The 6,640-nt window shown below is 38.0% G+C and overlaps 1 pseudogene; it reads right to left on the bottom strand.

The window, feature by feature from the left end:
- LOC132846062 (uncharacterized) overlaps positions 1 to 5,448 on the bottom strand; it is a 39,605-nt pseudogene extending 34,157 nt beyond the window's left edge.
- Between the last annotated feature and the right edge of the window lie 1,192 nt (positions 5,449 to 6,640).

The following is a 6,640-nucleotide window of genomic DNA, read 5'->3' as shown; positions in this document are numbered from 1 at the left end:
CATTACTTATCTAGTTAACATTAGCTTGTTTACAATATCTTGTTGCATAGTGCACTGCAACTAACACGCCAAAGCCGTTTTGTTGTTTTTATACATAGAGCAGTTACTGTAAATTGATTATTTAATAATTGATTTTGTTACAAAACATTACTTATTTTATATATTTTTCACAATAACAGTCATGTTTATATTTTATTGCATGTTGATGGCTTAACTGTAAACAACACAAATAATGCAATAACTAGTTTTGAAGAAAAATTTGCTTTGTCATTGAACCGGAGAAAAACTTTGAAAATATCCATGCTACAATAATAATGATAAAAGCAAAGTTTTTCACTGTGGGGACATACCTTTATAAGTACAACTAGACTGTATTTATTTGTGTCCCCCTTCAAAAATTGCTCATTAGAAATTTTATATTTATTGTCCCCCCCACTGTTAAAGGAAATTTACGCCCATGTTTGTACCTGTACCTGGACCTCACGCAACACACGCTTCCTACAGCTGATTTTACACAATTATTATTTACAATATTTTCGCATTCATTTTAAAGTAATAACGTCGTATATAAAAAAAAACAACAACAACAATCACCTTCCGTCAGTCCTTGTTGTTTAACATTAATATCTTCGTTTCTGCCTTAAAGATTTTTGTCTTAACAGTCCGATATACATGCTCTTTAGGCAGGAGAATTCATTACAAGTAATGTGTCGTTCGGGACTGAATCGACTGTTTGGTAAACGTCGGGACCGTTTACTCCTGTTATATACTTTAGCGGAAAATTAGTCAGCATTGTGTATTCATTTGTTTCTAATGCATTTATTCACGTACAATGTAACAAACCACCTTTAATTTGACCTCTGTGTACTGTGTACTTTCATTTGACCTCTGTGCACTTGGATAGGAAAACTGTGGAAAGTTAGTTCCACACTCACATATTCAGATTTTGTCTTTAGCATTAATAGCATTAGTACATGTGGTATACTGAGGTAAATGCTATTGTTGTACTGGAAAATACTTTCTGGAATGACCATTAAATGTCATCGTGTGATTACTGCTGTTAAAATGGAAGCAGTGGAGTTTTGGGGCTGAAACCGGAGAAAAACACCTGAGGTCAAAGTCAAATTATTAATTGCTTCATCAGAGACTAAATACAGTAAGTGAACTTTTGCACAAGATACTATAGTACATTAGGCTCAAAATGTTTAAACATAAATTATTTACATTCAGAACTCAATCACATTCAACAAATTTTTTTCTAGTAACCAGTGTTGTTTAAAATCCAGAAAATTAGTTCTTTACTAAGTTAAACTGTTACAGACTTTTAATCAAATTTTATTTAAAACAAAATGCTTTTAATTTTTTAGCAAAATTAATGAAGTTAAAAAAGGATGTTGATGCAGTCAATGATCATTACATTTTGAGGGTGAGCTCAATATCTCTTTTATAGACTATTGAAAGCATAGGTATATTTGTAAATTAAATCTACAATAAACAATATATTTTCTAATGATTTATTATTCACATGGAGCATTGTCTGTAGCATTAAGACAAATTCAAATATTTTATAATGACTAAATCCACCAACTGAAAGCAGTAAGCTATACAGGAAGGCAATTTCAATTTCACTAAAAAAAGGAAAGATTCACAGGAAATAACTATCATGAAATAATACATATCAAGGCTACATTAAATATCAAAACAGAATGAACACTGTAGCTTTCTGAACTATTAAATAAAACACATGTTTAAACATGCTCCTGATAAATGGGCTCCCATCATCTGTCCCCTTTGGAAGTCTAACAAGTAACCCTTTTTAACAATGTCTTAAACTAACCTCTGCTGAGCACAACTACAGAGGTCTTGGCTGTGTTTGTTTGACTTAATCTCTCAATTAAGTCTGACATTTTGGCATCCTAAATTCCTTGTGTTTATAGTTTAGATTTTTTTATCAGCAGGAACCTCCACAACAACAGTAATGTTGAAGTAATTATACTGACATACGTGTCCTCTAGTGACACTTGTTTTCGGATTGCGTAGGAAACCCTTCCACAATCCCACTAAAGGATGTGTCCTAGTTTGCACGGGTTAGTATTGAAAACACAAGATCAACAATTAGAGTTGCTCTTACTTTGAACGCAGATATCCTTCGAAGTCCCTCTGTCTTCTAACAAAGGTCCTGCTCCAAGTTCTTCTACCTATTCTATTGATTGAATATTTAGATGAAGGAGGCATGTGTGTGATATATGTAAGGTAAAAGAAAATTACAAACAAAATCTCCTTCAAATAGTCAAACAATTCTAGCGTAAGTAGAAATAAGTAAAATGCAAAGATAAAACAAACCAAGAAACACTCTCCAAGTGTAAACCTGCGTTTGTTCTCCTGATCCACCTGTCGGAACGTAGAGCCCGCCTCCAAGCTGACATATCACAAGGGTGATTTATACTTATAACTATATTTATTTTGTCGTCTACTTTTACTCAAGCTCTATTACTTACACTATAATCAATATTGATAATATAATGAGAACCTTCTCAGACCTGGATGAGAATGAGCAAAAACTTCTTTATTGCAGTCAATCAGTCATCCATTCCATTGAGCTCAAGAAAAATCAATAAGTCACAAGTGACAAAAGTGAAAACCCGAAAAGAAAACATCCACATGTAACCAAAAGGTTCTCCCTTGCAAAACAAAAGACTCAAAGTATCAAAAGAATAAAAGAGCTGCAGTATCAAAAGATAGCTTCGCCGTCAAAAAGGAACTACTCTCCTCACGAAAAAGAACTGAACTTTCCAGTGAAATTTCCCCTCAATATATACCCTGGCGCCTCTAGGCGCCTCCTCTCTTAATCTGCATACTCTCAGGCAATTTCCCATTATTTCTCGAAGTTGTTTCTGAGGCCCCGCCTGATCATTTACACGCTTCTTCTGAAATCCCCTTATTTCCCGAATTACCTCATACGCCTCCTCAGTGACCTAATATCCTGCCTCTCTGAATTCCCCTTATTTCCCAGAATCACCACCTGACCTTTACTCGCATGCCCATGTATGGGCTTTCTTCTTTTCTTAATTTCCTATTATTTCCAGCCTTTTTCGTCACTGTTATTAAAAAAATACGCTCAAGAGAGCTCTACTTCCTAGTTGGTATCACATTTGTCGCTCAGCCTTTCATGACGGACGTCTCGTGGATTAATCCTCTTTTTCAGCTACAATGAGTAAGTTTTTTCTCATTTCTCTCGTTATTACAGTTGTGTTCAAAATTATTCAACCCCCAATGCTGTAAATGGTTTTAGGGAATTTAGTGTACATTTGTAATTGTATTCAGAATGAAATCCTACAAGGACTTCTTAAAGAACCATATGCAACTAAAATGACATCAATTAGTTTTGTAATACAGTAGTAAATGTTTCTTTTGTGAATTCTTCATTGACATAATTATTCAACCCCTTAAAGACTACCACTCTGAAGAACAGAGGTTCAATGAAGTGTTTTCAATCAGGTATTGAAAACACCTGTGGATATCAGGGAGCAGCAATAAAGCCTAATAAGCACCAATTAGGCAGCTTTAAAATGACTGTGATACTCAGCTCCTTCTAGACATTTACTGGTGTGGTTACAAACATGGTGAGGTCAAGAGAATGGTCCAGGAAGACAAGAGAACAGGTGATTACTCTTCACAGGAAGGGCAATGGCTATAAGAAGATTGCAAAGATGTTAAACATACCAAGAGACACCATAGGAAGCATCATTCGCAAATTCAAGGCAAAGGGCACTGTTGAAACGCTACCTGGTCGTGGCAGAAAGAAGATGCTGACTTCGACTGCTGTGCGCTACCTGAAGCGTAGAGTGGAGAAAAGTCCCCGTGTGACTGCTGAGGAACTGAGAAAAGATTTGTCAGATGTGGGTACTGAAGTTTCTGCTCAGACAATACGGCGCACCCTGCGTAATGAAGGCCTCCATGCCAGAACTCCCAGGCGCACCCCCTTGCTGTCCCCAAAGAATAAGAAGAGTCGACTGCAGTATGCCAAAAGTCATGTGGACAAACCACAGAAGTTTTGGGATAGTGTTCTGTGGACTGATGAAACAAAATTGGAACTGTTTGGGCCCATGGATCAACGCTATGTTTGGAGGAGGAAGAACAAGGCCTATGAAGAAAAGAACACCTTGCCTACTGTGAAGCATGGCGGGGGGTCAATCATGCTTTGGGGCTGTTTTGCTTCTGCAGGTACTGGGAAGCTTCAGCGTGTGCAAGGTACCATGAATTCTCTTCAGTACCAGAAGATATTGGATGACAATGTGATGCAGTCCGTCACAAACCTGAGGCTTGGAAGACGTTGGACCTTTCAACAGGACAATGATCCCAAGCATACCTCCAAGTCCACTAGAGCATGGTTGCAGATTAAAGGCTGGAACATTTTGAAGTGGCCATCGCAGTCACCAGACTTAAATCCGATTGAGAACCTCTGGTGGGACTTAAAGAAAGCAGTTGCAGTGCGCAAGCCTAAGAATGTGACTGAACTGGAGGTTTTTGCCCATGATGAATGGGCGAAAATACCCGTAGATCGCTGCAAGACACTTGTGTCAAGCTATGCTTCACGTTTAAAAGCTGTTATAACTGTAAAAGGATGTTGTACTAAGTACTAAGTGACACTTGAATGTCACTTGGGGGTTGAATAAAACTGATAATGATGTGAGCTCAGAAAAGACATTTGTGGTTATTTCATTATAAATGTTATGTTATATTTGTCTGACCTACATGTGCCTCTTTGATTTAATTGTAAGCAGGATGACTGAATGATCATAATCAATGTCAAACCGACCAAAACAATCAATTTCAGTGGGGGTTGAATCATTTTGAACACAACTGTATAAGTTCTTACCGACTATATGGTAACTTTATGATTTTTACCTATGTTAAAACGTTCTTACCTATATTTGGTTATATTATATCTTCTACTGTTGCTAAGCTTTGTTGCTGTAATGCTATTGTGTATATTACTGGAGTCCTTAATGTTGACTCCCTTAAGCTTGGCTGAACTTTTGAACTTTATTATGATCTCAGTCTGGCTTTCAGACTGGGCCTGCTCATTGCATACTTTAAGCTTCAGTTCCTCTATTTCTTATCAAAGGCTACTCCATTTTTCCTTTAGGTTCTCAACCCCAGGGTCAGCCAATTCGCCCTGGTCACACCATCTGGATTTCTCGACCTACTCCCTATAGGAGGCCAGTTCCTGCTGAGGTTTTGGCCAATTTTCGCCGCTATCACCTGGGTCATCTGTCTCAGGAGCTCTGCTCCTTCCTGGAACGACTGTGTTCCCCTACACTCCCTGAGCAGCCTCTCACGCTCTTTCACATTGTGCAGACGCCTATGACTCGGTCTTTCTCTACTCAAACACTTCTGCCTCCTGTTCTGGTGGACCAAAGGACACAAACTGATGGTTGTCCTCATGCTGAACCCTGCTGCCCCAGGCTGACAACTCCTACCTCTCCTCCTCGTGTCTCATCTCCTCCTTTTGCCTATATTCGCCCTCTCTCCCCTACTTTGGCTTCTTCTCCCTCTAACTCTGAGCCTGGTTCCCCAGGCTCTGTCCTTTCTTCTCCCTCCCCTCGGCCTGGGTCTCCCGACTACACTCCTACTTCTCCCAGGACTGACAGTTCTGGGTCCCACTATTATTAAGTTTACTTGTAATAAACTCCTTCTTTCCTTTTTATGCCTTCTGCGTCCTGTGTGGTTTATTTATTCACTAGTTATATATCACCTTAATCTTATTATAACATCTGGGAACTATTCCCATGTATCTTATGATACCAATTATAATACTCTTAAAGCATGATCCCTACTTCCTGTGGGGGCACTTTTATAGTGTAATAGCACTTCTTTTGGGGCACACCTTATAGTGCAACGATTTTTCACAACATCACACCCTCTATAAGCAATAACAAAGTATAACACAATGAGCTTGCCTCAAGGTGAATGCACACCGATAACTGGTTCTAAAACCCTATTTATAACCTTTTATTAGTATGATCTCATAATGGTCATTCTGCTTCTGTCAGCATCCTGTCAGGTCTCTCATGATCTCATGCTTCTGCAAAACAAAAAATTATAGAAAAGAAAATTCATATAAAGGTAAATGAAACTTATAACAATTCTATAATCTTCTTTCAGCAAGATGATGGGTCTTGATCCAACTGTCTAGGTACTGTACAGTGTCTGTTCCTCTTTGGGTTGACTCATGTTCCTTCTAGGTCCTATTCCTCACAGTTTTAATCAGTTATATTCAATTTCTTTGTCATATAACAATTTCCACATTTCTTTTAGTTTATTTTCCACAGCTTCCTTTTTCCTTGCTCTCTGTCTTTGTTGTATTTTGTTTCGTTTCTCTCTTTTTGCTGCATTAATTTCACTCTGTTTCTTTATAGTATTTGATGAGATTGTCACAAAAGGATAACCAGGTGCACGTTGTATGGCAGTTACATGTGATATGGCAGTTACTCCACTCCTAAAATTTCTATTCACAATGTAGAACCGAAAACAATCAACAAAAAGCCATTTGTTGTTTTTATTGTTCTGTATAATCTGGGCCAGCCAGGTCCAAGGTGTTTACTGCAGCGATTAGGCCATTAGCCAATCATGATAT

The sequence above is a fragment of the Tachysurus vachellii genome, chromosome 5 (genome assembly GCF_030014155.1).
Source record: "Tachysurus vachellii isolate PV-2020 chromosome 5, HZAU_Pvac_v1, whole genome shotgun sequence".
Lineage (NCBI taxonomy): Eukaryota > Metazoa > Chordata > Actinopteri > Siluriformes > Bagridae > Tachysurus > Tachysurus vachellii.
The sequence above is the reverse complement of the archived record's forward strand: the minus strand, read 5'-3'. Positions and strand labels throughout refer to the sequence as shown.